The sequence below is a fragment of the Drosophila willistoni genome (assembly GCF_018902025.1).
Source record: "Drosophila willistoni isolate 14030-0811.24 chromosome 2L unlocalized genomic scaffold, UCI_dwil_1.1 Seg168, whole genome shotgun sequence".
NCBI classification, from domain to species: Eukaryota; Metazoa; Arthropoda; class Insecta; order Diptera; family Drosophilidae; genus Drosophila; species Drosophila willistoni.
The window spans coordinates 3,084,165-3,101,750 of NW_025814047.1; positions in this window are offsets into that span (position 1 = coordinate 3,084,165).

Here is a 17,586-nt window from a genome sequence, read left to right on the forward strand (position 1 = left end):
CGATTCACGTCCAAATTACTCATAAAAACGATATATAGTATTAAACTTAAGAAGGCAAAACAAAGCAAAGAAATAAAAAGGATTTAGTGCAAAAAATAAGACATATTTACATATTATATATTTATATTTATATATAAATCAAAATAAATCTGAAATTGACATATTAAATCACAAATTATTGGCATTTTTAAAGACGAAATTTTAAATTTTTTAATTTCGATCTTTAAATTTTTCACAAGTTTGTCTAAAATGTCTCTAAAATTATAATATATCTACGAAGCTTCCGAAATGCTTTTTGGTTTCTTGTTATTTGTTCGTTTTCCAAATATGATATCAAGGAATTTGACGTGGCATAAACCGCATTTACTTCTGTAGATATGTATATTTGCTGGTCTCAGCTTTGTCAGCGAGAAAATCCAAAACGTAAAGTTGTGAAATTATGCTGACTTGAGATTTTTTTTTTTTTCTGTTTTTTTTATGTTTCTTTGAGGAGAATGCTGACACCAGGCTGGGTGGGACGAACCTACCTGCTGCTTGTTTGGGGGTTTTCCCAGAATTCTGACAAAAAAAAGAATATATGTATATTATTTTGGGATTTCTTTTTCTGTTTTGGCTATATGACAGGAAGGAAATGAGCATTGCGTCTCGTCTGTTTGTCTCCGACAAATGAGCAGTAAATTAGTTGGAAAATCTTAGTGACTTAATCAAAAGAATGACATCGGAGTGCAGTAGAGACATAAGGCAAAGGAGAGTTACCTTCATGGTGTGTGTGTGTGTGATGGCGGAGGGGTGAAGTATGGGAGGAATCTGAGGGTGCAAAAACGAGATGAGTTGACGAAACAAGAGACAACCTTGAAGGCGCCTCTAAAGCGCATAACTCAAGGGCCCACGGCAGAAGAATAAAAAGACAACTAAGGGACTTAGTTCGACGAATCCAATCCAGTTCAGTCCAGGCCAGGCCAGGCTCTCACTCTCTCACAGGCTCATGCATAATGCAATGCAGCACTGACAGGCCAGGTTTCCAATGCATTGGACTCCATTTCCAACTCCGACTCGGACTCGGACTTTGGTGGTGGCCCCGTTGTGTGTTGCATTTTCAACAAATTAATTATTGGCAAAAAAAAATGGGAGAAAAAAGAAGAGTAGAGTATAAAGGAGTAGAGTGTAGCCGAGTGAGTAAGTGAATGAAACTGACGATGGTTGATGATGGCGTTGAGTTTCCAAGATGAAGATGGATGAGATGGGCCATCGAGTAAGCGGCAACACAATGCTGTTTAGATGAACATGTGTGAATACTCATAAGTGCCAGCTTATCGACGCGAATGAATATTATTTTCGTGTTCTTTTCTCTTTCTTTTTTTTTTTTGAATTTTAAAAGACTCTATTAGGTACAATGTGAAGGATTCGCTTCATTTGCCTGACGACTCACTGGCTGACTGACTGACTGACTGACTGACTGACTCGATGGCTGACTGAATGTCTGTCAACCCAAATCGATCAGCAATTTGCAAACTGCCAAACTGCAACTGACATGCCAACAACTGAGTAAAGAGAGAGATAGGGAGAGAGAGAGAGAGAGCGAGAGAGAGACCCAACCTACCTCACCGCGTTGCCCAAGTTTTATGGATACAACATTTTTGCCTCACACTCACACTTCATCAACGCGAAATGATTGGCATGCCAACGTCAACGCAAAAACTGAAGAAGGGGGCACAGGGTGTGTGTGGAGGGGGGAATGGGACGTCAGCGGTGGCGGCAACGTTGGCGGCGACAGCCTCCGACATGTGTAAAAGGAATCGTTTAAAATAAATGACAGCAGCGCCCCCCCGGTTACTCCCTATGCCTGCTACCCGTACCCCAATTCCCCCCCAAAATCTATACACTTGGACTTTTCTCCATCTCTACCTCCGCTTCCTTTGCCTCCTCCGCTTGTTACCTTCCTTTCGTCTGCATAATTACCCACAGAGTCGAGAGCCTGGGCATACGGCAGATCACAATAATCAATACGGTTGAAGCAGGAGGAGGAGAGCTTGGAACCGTGGGGCGAGGGGGTGTGGGGTTGGGTATTACCTGGCCGAGTTTTTGTTGTTGTTTGTGTGTTTTTTTTTTCTTTTTTCAATGACTGGACATGGTCAGCATGTGCGTGTGGTCCACTTTGGAGTTTTACATGCATTTCGGTGGCTCTTTGGGGGCTTCGTTTGAACTTCAGATCTCAGGCCTCTACGGCTTCGGCTTGGGCTTGGGCTTTGAGTTTGTTTTGAGCCTAGATTATTTGTTTACACGCAGCTGGCCCTAACAACAGCAGCCACAGCAAGAAGAACAACAACAACAACAACAATTACAATCACAACAACTAGGGCTGCACAGTGTTTGTTATGGCAATCTATAACTAAATCAGTCTTACCTTGAATTTTATTCTAGTCAAGGCTACCTTATTTCCACCCAAAGGACTTCAAACGATGTGAGCAAAGGGAAATCCTGTTTAACTTTGACTTGGCTTAGACTGAATTTTAAAAGAATAAAAGTGTTTAATTGGCTAAAACAAAACAAGGTTAAGACTAAGTTTAGAGATATTTATTGATTTCGCATTACTAAATACAAATTAAACTAAAACCCGTTAATCTCTGTTCTGTCTCTAAAACAGTTTTTGAAAGTTTGAAATGATAATTTGGGAAAAAGCTTTTGCTTTGAATTTACTTATTTTTAATTTAAAGATTTTTTTTGTACGATATTTTTTACAAAAGATTCTTTAGATTTTTTCTTTAGTTCCGCATATTTATTTTATACTTATAAAGAACTTATACATTGATATACTTATAGATATAGATAGATTGAACTACCTAATCCATTTAATTCTTCAAATAGAAAATTTATGATATGATTTTGGATGTTTTTTTTTTTGGTATGTACTTAAAATCAAGAGTTGAAGAGGAGGAGAGAGAACTATAATTAGTTATTATTATTATTATTAAAGTATATGATATAGTTATAAACTATCAACCTAACTATATTTTACAAGCACTGGCAACTAAGGCCTTCGGCTTACAATTAGACGAAAACTACATCCATACACTAGCTTGGGATGCGAACCTGGATCCTCGTTGTTCAGTTGACTAAATATAATTAGTTATCTAGATATTTAGTTCAATAGAAATAATTTTGATTATTATTTTGATACTTAACTTTTCTTTATCTTTTATCTTTGCTAATCTTAAAGATCTAATATAAGGGGCTGAGAAATAATAAGGAACGAAAGTTTGAAAACTGAGAATGAAATACTAAAAAAATACACTTTAATAGATTATTTCCGCAATTTCTACCATATCTAGTTTCAGGATGTTTCATAAGGTTTTGACATTCCACAATTGTTATTTCTAATCATGATCAGTGGATGATGTTTGTAAGTTCGATTCACTTATTTTATGATTTTAATTTTTAAATCGAAAGACATAGATAGTAATCTAATGTAAGTATGATGATGTAAGAAAAATGTAAATTTAACATTTAAAAAGAGAATGTTTAAAAATACAACACTTAACAAAGAAACATCAAGAAATGATTTTCCCATTTTTATTTTTAGTTACAAATTTAAGTTAGTTTATAAGACTTTTTTGGTCACTTTTTTGTTTTTCATAAGACGATTTTGTTAAATATTTTTCTGTATTCTATAAATAACAAAATTTCGATGTCGGCTGCAACCCTAGACTAAAATTTCAATATTGACTAGTTTTTTGTTTCTTTTTTTAGCACATTACGACATAAAAGACAGAAAGGAACAAAGACTTGAGCCACGGGCAACAAATGAATTTGAACAAAGACAACACCAAACACCTGGACAACTGTTGCTGATGGTTGCTGGCAATGGAAATGATGGAGCTGATGGTGCTCCTTTTGCCTACCAGTTGGTGTGATTGACGACTGGGCGTGGCTTAAAACTTAAAGTTTGAAAATGAAGAAACTTTTTTTTTCTGTGCCGAGTCTCCGACGTATCGTTTTAACAAAAGCCCAGCGAAAATTGTCAACTTGGCACGCATTTTATTAAATGAAGGAATGTTCTTTAGCTTTCCTTTTTCGTTTTTCTTTGGGCGGAATGGAATGGAATGATGGCTAAAGTCAGGGGCTGCTCTTGCTGTCAAACTTACGCAAAACAAATCGAAAAAGGCCAACGCACACACACACACACACACACATACTGACGACAAGGAGGATGGTAGGAAAAAAAGAAAAGAAAAACCCAAAAACAAAGTGAAAATTTTTTTAATTGCATTTTTGCCAACTGTCGCTGAGGATTATTGGCAAGCAATTCATTCCGCCTGGAAATTGCAACGAAGCATCTTTTGTGCAACACAAAAGTTGCATTAGACTTGGTAATGGATGGGCTAGGGGTGAGGGCGACTGGGGGCTGGGGGAGAGGGACAACACGGAAAGGACCAGCATCCGGGCTGGTCCGGTAGCAATTGCGCATTTTGCCTTAAGTCCTTTGAATAGGATAGAATTTTTGTAAGCTGAATAGAAACAGGATATTGCTACTTATGCTAATGAAAAATTGGCCAAGGAATCTGAACAAAGGGATGAATATAAATACGAGCCGAAGGAATACCATCATGAAATGGATGGAGGAACAAGGACAACTAATCTATGGCCAAAAATGATGACACAATGCGGGCTAAATAAGTCAAAAGGAAAGGTAATAAAAGAATGTCAGGCTAATCATCATCGTCATCGTCAGGTGGGTGTAAAAACCAGTTACAAAAGACTCAATTCAAAGGATAAACTGAAATAGAACATCTCGACCGGGAGAAGGAGAAGGCCGCGAGGAGGCCGTACGCAGTTTTCTGCTAAATTCTTTGTTACTAATTTGAAAGGTTATATTTAGAAAGGCAAAAGGATTGGAATGTTCTGCCTACTAAGTTACGCAAAAATTTCTTAAATTTGAATTATCCTTTAAGTACTTTTTTTACTTTTTAAACTGGAGTGCTTATACATCAGGAAAACTTGCAATTAAGACTCATTTTAGGGTTTAAATGATTCGATAATTTTATCGAATTATAATTTTATTTTATTATTTATTTATTAATAATTTTATTTATCAAGTTATAACCAAATTTTGTCTATCAAAAAATTTACGTTTTGGTAAGTAAACTAAAGCTCATAGATATTTATGTAAGTTTGCGTCTGAAAATGTCAATAACCATTAGAGTCAATTCCAAGAAAATATTAAAATATAACATTATTTTAAAAAAATTTAATCTATTTTGAAACGGGCTGCAAAAAAAGTTTAAAAATCCAAATCTAAAGTTGAAAATGTTGTAACTATTTGAGTTCGGGTAAAAGGTCGTTTTTGAAGTTAAGTTGAAGTAATTTTTATTTTGTAAGATTTTAGATTGTATAATATTATAAACTTTTTGCAATAAATAACACTTATTTGGATTTTAAACTATCTTGATATTGTACAATATTTTTGATACAAATTTAGATAATGTTAGGATAAGAATTCCATTAGACCCCAACAAATAAAAACTAAGTAAGGGACTGTATTTTATCGTCAAAGTCAACAAATCAAACTAACTAGATGTATTTTTAACATCGACTTAAAATGAAATAGAGTTTTATTTTTCTTGTATTGTATTTTAGCAAGGAATCGATTTACAAATAATCTTTACTTTACCTTAACATAATGTAATACTCAAAACTAGTAATAAAGAGACTTTCTTATCTAATAAACATTTTGCTATTTACATAAATTTATATTTAAAGAGGTTATATGTTTTAAATTGTAACAGTATTATTTATATAGTTTTATGACTAAAACAGCAACTTAGCATATCATTGTCAGGTATTGCCTTCTCTTAAGCCTGTGGATGGTCCTTCGCCTTGCAAGGGGATAATACACATAAAAATAAGTATAACAAAAGTCGAACAGTGCTTCAAAATGCGTTTAATATTAAATTTATAAATATTACTTCAAAAATTAGTTTAAAAGTTAGCTTTCGTTAAAATAAGGCTTTCTTTTTTTAAATTAAAAATTTTTGATCATTCTTTTCGGTTATAGCTGTCAATATAAAGTAAGAACTAAGTTAGTGACAAAAGTACAGTCCAAGGGTTGAAACAAAAAGTTTGCATTCTGTGACTCACATTAGTACCTAAAAAGAGTTATAGTAAAACAGAAGGTAAAGAAGTTTTTACTTTTTAGTGAAAGATAGATAGAAAATACTTTTTAAGATAAAGTGCAAATTGGCTCTTAACATCTAAACTGAATTGGCATAATGTAATAATGGGTAAGGACCAGGCTTCTAACTTCAGTTATGACTTGACTTAAGACAGTTAAGACACATATAATATATATAATATGATATTGTTAATAGTGAAAAACATATGATATTAATAAGAAAATGAAGACAGAATTTAGTCCCATTTTTAGAGGCATAGCTAAAGACAAACTGACTTTTAACTTTAGAAATTTAAACTAAATAATTCCCAAAATAAGTTAACAGCGTTTTAGGGTTTTCGTTTTTGTTGTCGGTTTATAATTTTAATTTGCTATTAATTTGCTTTCGATTTCGTTGAAATTCTCTTGCCACAGACTCTCTAATCACAACCCAACTCAAATATCGCCAACTCACAAAAACATAAAAGGAGCCACTCAACCCAATTAGTTGGACTTTTCATGTGATAAACAGTTAGATTTGCCAAGAACCACAGAAAACAGAAAAAACAAAAACTTGAATTGGAAATTTGCCTTTGAAAACGTTGTTTTTATTGCAGTTGTTGTTTTTGGTTTTGTTTACGCAAGTTGAAGATGAGGTAATGTTTGGAGGGGTGTACCATGAAGGGGGAAGAGATGATGCTGGGGACCTCACAACGTTGGTTTCGCTTTCGATCGTGCCTGAACGCCAGTTGAGTGTGTGTGTGTGTCAGAATGTGTGTTTGGGACCCATTCTTGGTTACTTTGTTTTGATTCCCCAAAAAACAAAAAAACAACAACAACAACAACAAAAAAGCCAAGTTCGAAAAGGCGATCGCTTAATAACGTTATTTTCTCTGGTCATTGTACTTTTAATGGGCAGCAAATCAAACGCAGAGCCCGCGCGTTTTTGCCCCTGGGCATTGCCTATTGCCCCAACATTCGAATCGATCATGATCATGCTGCTGATGATGATGATGATGAGGATCATTATTATCTTCATCATCATCATCATCATTGAAGGCTATCCCTTTTTTTTGAATACCCTGTAAACCAAAGTGGAGAGGTAGTTCATATAAATGTGTTTCAATTGTTGTGGAATTAGTACAAATATTTTAGACATTTACTGAATGAGATTTTCTTTTTGGCCTCAAAAAGGTGGCAACTCAAAGGAATCTAGAATCGGATCTAGAATCGAATCTAGAATCGAATCTAGAAAACATTATCATTAAACGAAATTCAGATTTTTGGTTCGGTCGTTGTACTAGTTTTCAATGAAGGCAAGAGGATTTATCAAAATTGTTCGACCATTTTCGGGACTCACTAGTTGAGGGTGTAAAAAGCCGAAAAAACTTACAAATTATTCAAATTGCTGACGTTTTTAGGGTGGTAAGACCGTTAAAGACTTCACCTTGATCCGGCCCGTGCCCATGGATTGACGAAAAAGAGACTAGTAAAACGCCAAAATCAGTTCTATCCATTTAAGAGATTTTCTACTCTTTAAGTACAATTGAATAGAATATGACTTAACATCGATTTTTGTAGTTTTAAGCTTGTTGAATGTACAAATTCTTTTAGGCTTAATAAATAATCTTATTTATAAAGATATTTACTATCAAAAGGCAGAAAAAATGTTTTAAAATTAGGATTATTTGAAATCGAATTTAATTGAATTTCAATCATGATTGTATTGAGAATTTTTCTAAAACAACTAAAGAATTTTTAAAGTAACAAAGAAATATGATCAGGAATTAACGAACAGGAATTGACAAAAAAAATTGACATTGTGTCTAATGATTTGACTAGAAGAATAGTAATTATGGCTAATGATAGAAAAAAAAGAAATGATAGAAGAATATAAATTATGGATAATGATTTATATTCTTCTAGTCTAGAAATCATTAGACACAATGCCTATTTTTCTTGTCATTTTCGCTGACTTCTGATCATTAGAAGTTAGAGTAGCATATAGTAAAATTTTAAGATTTTTACTAGTATATAGTACACAAAGGGGAATATGGAACAAGTCTTCATACCAAATTTCTTAATAATCTGTTTAGATAAACCGATTTTAAAGGTTTTTGTTTCTTTTTTAGAGGCTATGAACTATAAATATTTCAAATTTTAAACAATTCTTGTTTGAAACAACCATTGAATGTAAAAGCTTTCTGAAAGTTAAAAGAATAATTTGTATTTTTTTAAATGGTCTAAAGAATATTTAATGGATGTTGGTATAGTCGAGTCTCGATAATTCGTACTCTGCTAAATCGAAAACCTCAATATTTCGTGAAAAACTGCTGGAAAAAACTTCGTCCCTTAGAAAACCCGGTAAGAAGAAAACCTCAATATTTCGTAAAAAACTGCTAGTCCCTTGAAAAAACTTTGTCCCTTGGAAAACCCAGAAAATCAAAGAACCTCTGTAGTTCCCAAAAAATTCAGTTCCCTTGTGATTTCGAATTATCGAGACTCGACTGTATAACCCATGTTAAGCATATTAAATTTTAACTTGGGTGTGTAAGGTAACTAAAAGTCGGCTTATGAAGTGGTAGGGCGGCATCATTTAGGTTGTGTTTTGCTCTCGTTGTTGGTTGCGTGGCAGCAACAACTTATCGAAGCTCCTGAGATGATGATGATGAAGATGTTGCTGACGACGACGGAGACGACGATGATGATGATGGAATATGTAGGCTCTTATAAACTTGAGCTTCTGGGTGGCGACGCATAACAGCTAACACACACACACACACACACACTCGTACACACAAACACACGAAGATCTTTCATTGCATGACCAGCAACCAAAACGTTTAAACAAAAAAAAAAAACAGCAACCAAAAATCAACACAAGAAAAAAAAATGAATGAAAAAACACGATAAACACGGCAAAAATAAATTGTGTGTAGGTATGTATTTATTTTATTTATTTATGTTGTTGTGGTATAGCAAGGCAAAGAAGAGAAAAAAGCAACAAAAATTAAAAATTAAAATATGTATGCGGGGAACAACAACAACATAATCAGGATGACAACAATCAGGAAATATCATTAACGACAACTAAATTGCATTGTTTACATTGTCAACATGGCCAGGAAGCAGCAACAACAAAAATAACATCAACACCAACAACAACAAAGACAACAACAACAAAGACAACAACAACAACTGACATAAAGATAAAAACAAGACTTTTTGGCAAAAATGTTTCTCGTGTTGGCAAGCCATTGAGTTAATTTCAAAAGAAAGTTCCATTTCCAACATGTGTACACAGTTAGTTAAGGGCAATTCCTAAGCTAGGGAAACGAAAGTGAAATCTGAATTATGCAAAATTTAAATTGGCCAAGTTAACTTGAAGTAACTCGCAGTGATAAGGAAACTTGGCAAACATTTTAGTTACCTAAAACATAAGATTATTTAGAGAAATTGCTTAAGACTTAGAGTCTTGAAACTCATCTACATATGTCTTTTTTAGGAGGGTTATGTAGAAACTTTATAAAGACCACTTGGTCTACTTAGGTAGCCAGGATTCAAATTTAATACATATGTATTGTTTTGATATTTTAAGAAAAAAAAAATAGAACTAAATTTTGTTAAGATATTGACGAAATGTATTAATAACAACAAACATTTTATTTAAATTCAATGAATTCTGACTACGCCTTTTGTTAAGACTATTACTTAGATCTGTCTGAGAAATGGGAGACTTGCTAACTTAGACAAACTTTTAAAGCAATGTGTAATAATTTAATCATTATATTCAAGAAGCAAAAAGCAGGCAAGACTAAAGATATGTAAAAATAAATATATATATGTAATACATATTATGTACGTATGTAGGTTAACATCAAAAGAAATTTCCTTAGTTCATTTTCTTTGTCTTTAAATTAGCTTTTCAATTAAGGACTTCGGACAGATGTGATTTTAGCCTAACTATAAATATATAAAGGTGGTAAAATCTATATCTAAAAGTATTATAAATATTTTCTCAAAACTGCCAGTTAAGTCAGTCAACTGACAGTTTTATGAAGAACTAAGTTTAGTTAAATTTTGTTAAGTTATTTAAAAGTTCCACCAAACTATCAAAATTTGTTTGTCATCTTATTAACATGTCAAACTTTTTCTAACACTAATAACTATATCAAAGAAAATAATTATATAAATGGTTTTAATTTGGTTTTGCTTAGATATTAATTTTCATTGATAACTCATAAATTGTTTAGGGTATACATATATTAAAAGTTATTTAGAAATAACCTTTTGTGTTGTTTTTGAAACAAAATTCTCGGCTTAAATGGGGTAAATTTGCGACGTAAAGTATATTGTAGGCTTTTTTTGTATGCTTTTCTTTAAGGATTCCTATTAATCACAGAATATTCCAAAACTTTTTTATGTTTAAAAAAAGAAATTCTTTGACTATATTTTGTACACTTTTGTATACTTTTGGAAGCGAATTTCTCCAATTTCACCCCATTAGACACTAGACGCCTATGTATCTATTGGGTTGAATTGAGAGAAATTCGTATACAAATATATGAGTAGTTAGAGTGAAATATGTGAATGAATAAATAAAACAATTCAAAAATTTGTTGAAAAAAAAAACTTTTTAGTCGGATTTAAATGTGAATCGTGTTAAATTTCATTGTGTTTTCTTCTAAAACAAACTAATTTAGTTCTCTAATTTTTAGTTTTTCAGAACTAATTTCAGTGGCAGATCCCCGCGTGAGGCTTTTAAATTTTCTATATTCAAGACCCGTTTTAACACAATGAATCTATTATTTAACAAAAGTTGAAATAAATATAGAAATATATAGTTAAACCATTTTGCTTATAATCGGCAAGGTCACATACCCAAATATATATATACCTATATATATTCCCAAATACATAAATTGAATAGCCAATCTGCAAATAAAGTTTCAAACGCAACCCGAAAGTATGCTATGAAATCAACATACCAAATTCGGTTAGTAAATTCGTTAGACATATAAAATAAAGTTAATAATCTTAAAATTCTGTTTAATTTTGTGCACATTTATGATCCGTTCGAGTGTCCTGTTTAATGACCATTTGCAGTATATTCAAAATTGGCTGTCAGTTAAGTGAACTGTAAAATGTTTAAATTGGCTATCCCTTTTGGTTGGAGCTTAAAATTGATTGAAATTATCAGCTTTGGTTTTTGGCATATCTATATATGTACATATGTATATATCTCTCCCTTTCTCTCTCTTTCTCTTTGTCTGTGGCACTATCTTTCCATCTCTGTCTCTATTTGTGCCGCTTCAGCTGCAACATTAAATGGGTTAAACGAGCCAGTGTGTCGTCGCTGGCATTTGCCAAAAAGGCTTACGCTTGTTACTTAATTGGATTTGGGTTAAGCTACAAAATTACCGCCCAACATTGTGCACAATAACAATAAAATTGTAGTCTCACATGTATTTATGTGTATATGTGTGTGTGTGTGCGTAATGAAATGATTGCCTCAAATCTCTGGCAGCTGTTCTTATCACACACAAAACACATTCTGTCAGTTTTGTATGCCCAGGCATGTTTGGAGCGTGTCAGAAATCAGAATCGGAATCATCATTTGGCTAAAGGGGTGTACTGGAGGCGGTTATCGAGGGCATCATTGCATGTAATTAGCAATGGCAAATGAATTGCTTGACAAAATGCCAAAAACCGATAACAGAAAAAAACAAAAAGAAGCCACATTTAAGCCAAACCATGCGACAAACGGCAATTTGTCAGAATCAAAACCAGACCAGAGGCAAAATTTTAACCGCAAATGCAAAGCAAACAATTTAGCAAATTGATAAAAGTTCAGGAAAACAAACCTAACTAACTAGCGATTGTTTGATTGCCAAACGTAAATGTAGAAAAACCTCAGCTTAAACGTTTACATTTAGATTTATTAAACTATAGTAAGTCAGCTACATATACATATATGTGACACATTATGAATATATGTATGTACTATCAGTCGACTTGATTCAGAGAGACCTTGAATTACTACTGAATTGCTAGCTCTGGCTTATATACATACATAGTTTTAGATCATTCTTCAATAGAACTCAAACCCACCAAAAGATTACTTACCTCATAAGTCACGCGGATATACAAACATCCGAGCCATTTATGAGGTAACTAATCTTGTTTTTTGTTAAACCTCTCTTACATATGTGGATAAACGTCATCCAGGCGGACGGACAGACGGACGGACAAACGGACATGGCTTTATAAACTTGTCTCGTTGTGCTGATCAAAAATATAGGTATATATTTTATGTAACTAAAGATCCTTCTTTCTTTGCGATGTACACTTTTGACTAATATTAATATAACTTTTTTGCAAGGGTATAAAAAGGATCTTATATTTTAAAACAGATTCCTTCTTTGGCAGCTAGGTTTTATTGGCTTTTAAGATAGACGAAACAGACATTAAATAAGTAAAAATTCTACTAAGGGCAATTTTTAAGGACGTTGCAAATATACTATTGGGAAAAGCAAAACGAAAATCTTTTTGTTATTTACTCATCAAACTCCAGATGGAAAGCAACCGATTTCTTAATAAACAATTGTGTCATTCTGTAATTTGTGCTTTCCTTTAAGTTTATAAGTTTCTAACAAAAGCAAAAAAGTAAATATTGAATTCTAATAATTTTATTAGTTTTAGAGGAAAAAATTCGGTTAAATGCTTCTGAAGAAATTCTAGATTTCTTGTGCGAACGGGGGCCTAGAAATAAGGAAAATTTGCTCTTAAAAGTATGCAATAAGTTAAAAAAATATTCATTACTTGCATGAAATGTATAACTTTTTGTAAATCTTTTAACTTATAAACTGTCTGCAAGTTATGTTGGTTTTGGAAAGTCTTTTTTATCCACAGAATATTCAAAACCTTTTTATATATGTTTCAAAAAGCAAATCCTGCTTTTTTGGCAGCTAATTTCTCTCAATTGTAAAATATATTTGTTTATAAAACATCAAATTAAAATCTGACCATCTGACATTCCTACCCCATAAAGTATATATATTGTACAGCATGAGTCAGCCATGTCCGTCCGTCAGTCTGTCCAACGCAGTCTTAGAAGCTTCTAGGATGAAACTTGGTATTTAAGCAATTTATAACCTGGGTGAGATGAAGTATGAAAATCATCCGGATCGGACCACTATATCACATAGTGATATACGAACAATAGGTGAAGGAGTAGCAGTATCCAAATGTAGTTTACAAATGTCAAATACAAATGGTTTTAGAAATAAAGCATAAAATACAAAATTACAATCCGATCGGATAAATAGAACACAGGTTACGGTCAATATAAATGGGCTCTGCTCAAGTGCTGCCAGGATATGATTAAATTATGAACATTAATGCCGATTTTCTAATGGCCAATAATAAGGCCATTTAGTTTGTTTTACGGATTAATTATTATAAAAAGAAAGGCGAGGCGAAAAGTTTGTCTAATCTTACCATATATGTAACGAACTGTTAAAAATTTTTGCTTTACTTCATTTTGTGTTGCAGCACAAAATTTTAAAAATTTGCTTGAGAATATTTTGAGAGTAATTCAATTTTGCCTCGTCATTTATGCGAGTTTACTGTGCCAATGCCTTAATGGTGCTGCCAGAGAGAAAACGAGAGACTGAGAGACAGAGAGAGAGAGAAAAAAAAAATAAAATGAAAACTACTTCACTTCTGGCATTTGGCATTCAAAACGCAACTAATGCTTCCAGGCAAGTTGAAAAATTTTGACATGCTTTTTACATTCCCCCTTCCCCCAAAACGTCCCCACCATCGTCATCTTCATCGTCATCTCTTCATCTCCCTCTCTACTTTTCTAAGAGCAGCAACTGAAAAAGCCTCAAACTCCATTGGGGTCGTTACAATTGGGAACGCTTCTCGCACAGTTCATGGCGCTTGAGCTCCATCTTCTGTTTCTGCTCCTGGCCGTGCTGGGCAACATGTTGGCATCGCTTGCCTGTCTATCTGTCAGGATATTCTTATATAAAACCCAAACCCAACAACAGTTATGGTTATGTATTTTGTTTCACTAGCTCGGTGTGAGTGTGTGTGTGTGTGTGCTTGTTCCATTGTTGTTGTTTCAGTGTCAGTTCTTTTTTTTCCTTTTTTTGCGTGCGTTAGTTTTGTTCGCTGTGGCAACATATTTCACTGCATAATTTCCTAGTAGTGCCTTGTAACGCATGCAAACGACAATAACACCAACAACAACACTAACAACAACAACAACAACAACAACAACATCAACACGAACAGGAACAACAATATTACGAGCAGAGAGCAAAAAGGCAGTGAACTAAAAACTTGACAAGGGACAGCCACACAGACACAAAACGTCCAACTGACAGTTGTCGTTGTCTCCTGTTTCCTTCATTCTTCTCCTCTGTATGTGTGTGTGTATGTGTGTGTGTGTTTTTTTTCTTTCCACATTTGCCATTTGCATTAACTAGGTAACTAAAATGGGTAGTTGGGGATTGATTCAATCACGAAAAAGTGGAAGATGAATTGTGATCTCAATTAGAGAAATCTCCTTAATAACTTGTCTACGCTTTGGGACCAAATGTCGTTGAAATGCTATCAATTACATTCGTTTTCTATCTTTTTGGCAGATAATCAGCTAGTTTTTGTTATTCAAGGTAAGTTATACAGGCTTTCATTAATGAATTAGTAAGGCGATAGTGTCTTTCTCTCCATTAGTCGATCCATACAAATAGTTTAAGTTTTAACCAATTGGACATGCCCAAAAATGCATCTGAATGTTTTGAGATTTTTATACATCAGATAAAATTTAGTACTTCGAAGATCGACATAATCTAATCTCTAACTTCTTTTCTCTGAAATCTCGATTTTTTATATACTTTAAACCAGTGCAATAATCATGAGAAAGAACATAACTTTTTGTTAGCAGTAAGATGATCATCGCAATTAAATACTTTAAAAGTGCTAACCAAAAGGTTATGTTCTTTCTCATGATTATTGCTTTGGTAATAATAACAATAGTAGATTAAAGATTCTTTATTCCACAGAAAAGGAATAAGGTAAGAGATTAGGTTTTGTTTATGTTTAGAAGCATCTCTTTTGTTCAATTAGTCATAAAAACTAACAACAAAAAAGTAATTGATAAAAATACATATTAGGTTTACTAATAACTTTTAAATTTATTAAACTTTCACTGATTTTTTTAAAACTTGACATAGTTTTGCAATATTGGCATAGATTGGTTTCGATATAATTCGAAAAATTGTTTGAAAATAATTAATAACAATATTCAGTTCTTTCTTTAGAACCAAGAACACCAATTCAATTTAAGAATTTCAACTTCTTTTGGAAGATTGACCTCGAGCCGGCTAAATTACAAGGTTTGATTTAAATTTCAAATAGGTCGTAATCTAACCAGATAATCTTTACAATTTTAATCATTACACTAATCTACACCAAATCTGAAACTCCTAATTTAAGACGTGTCTACAATACTTTGACATTGCAAAAAGTTTATAAATCTTTTTCATTTTTAGCCCACAACGTCCACACCACCTTGAAGATATTCCTAATCTATCTACATAATATCTTTCACCTCAATGCTGAAGAAAATTTTGGAAACTTTTTTTCACTCTTAAAAAAAGACACTGAAAGTTAGAGTTTATGAAAAATTACAATGATTGCAAATTTGTTCAACATTAATTGCTTGAAGCTCACAAAACTTGGAGTTAGTATGCACATAATATTTATTATTGTTAAGGCCAAATTAAAACCTTTAGATCGATGTAACTTATATGTGGACAATACGTTTCACGAAATATATAAGAATATTAAAATCATGTGCCCAAAAAACGAAAAATTAAAGGATTACACCATCCAGTTCCTTGACTTCATGTTAATGTAAATACGTCTGCAATTCACAGGTTCACTCAAAATCATTTATTTTTGTAAACTAATATTATTGACAAAATAAAGTTAATTAAGGTTATTTAATAATCAAATTTTACCCTAATTATAGTTCTCAATGTGCCTGCAGATTAATGACAAACATAATCTGAAGTAAAGGGTTTGACGGGAGTTAGATTCAGAATGCTTGGAGTAGATTAGTTTTTTAAAGTCTTTATACATAGATTTAGCTAGAAACTAATAATATTATATTGAAATTGTAGGTACTAGCTCCACTTACTCAAAATGTAAACCTAAACGAAAAAGAAGCTAAAATAAGATAAATGAAATCATAATCTCACATCGAATCACACATTAAGCTAAACAACTGATCATAATCGGTTAACTTACTCTTGACTATACACAGTTTTAGCTTCTTTTATATAATATTTCATTTCACAACTAGATCATATAAAGGGTAAGAGATATGTCTGGTCATTCTGATCATCACTATGCCAACTTGCCATTTTTACATATTTTTTTTTGTTGGTTTATTCTTGCTTTTGTTTCGTCTTGGCTTGTTATCATTTTTTAATAACATTGTTGCGCACAGCGGTAAAAATTTGCATAAAACACACAACGGGATATGGACGAAGGGAGAAAAAAACGAAAAAGAAAAAAAAAGGAGAAGAAGAAGTTGGAAATGATGGCCGGGCCGACATGTGGTATGAGTAATTTCTGCTTAAGCACAAGACAATGACACGAGAGTGCGCATTAAGTGAGTAAGGATATGCGTCTCTCTGTGTGTGTGTGTGTGTGTGTGTGTGTGAGTGTGTGGAGTGGAAATAAAACAATTTTCATACAAATTCCGTGCATTTGCATAAATTTCATGCACTCCAACACAGAAATGTGAAGCGACGTGCGATGTCGTCATACCGGTCTCGCCGCCATCGTCGCCGCCGCATACGCATCCTGATTCATTTCGTCAAGAGAAAAAAAAAGTGGATATAATGGAAACAGTGTGAGAGAGATTTCGCCTAACGAAGGCATCAAAGCATGACATTTAACTTCCTTTTTTCACCCCACCCCTCCTTCTCGTTCATTCTCACGGCACTCCATTGCTCTAGTGGAAAAACTTTTGAATCAAACTTTTTTTTTGCTTCGGTTTGGTTTTGTATCTTTTTGGCAATAATCATAAAAATTCACTGCATATGAAACAAAAACCCATAAAAAGTCGACCAAAAAGAGAAACGTGATTGCAACATAAAAGCGTCATTTACATGCCGTTGTCCTGCCACTGTCTGCTTTTTCGTCCTGCCCCATTTGGGGCAGCTGCGCATGCGCTGCAAACTTTTCCCGTTTACCATTTGCCGCCTCAATAGTTTTGCCCCACTCCAATTCCCGCCCCCCTCAACGACTTGCCCGTGGGCTTTATTGAGGTTTTGTTTAAGCTCTTAGAAAGAAAAAAGTTTTTTTTTTTTTTGTTTTTTTTGGGATGTGTGTTTTTAGTTTGCCAAATGCAATGG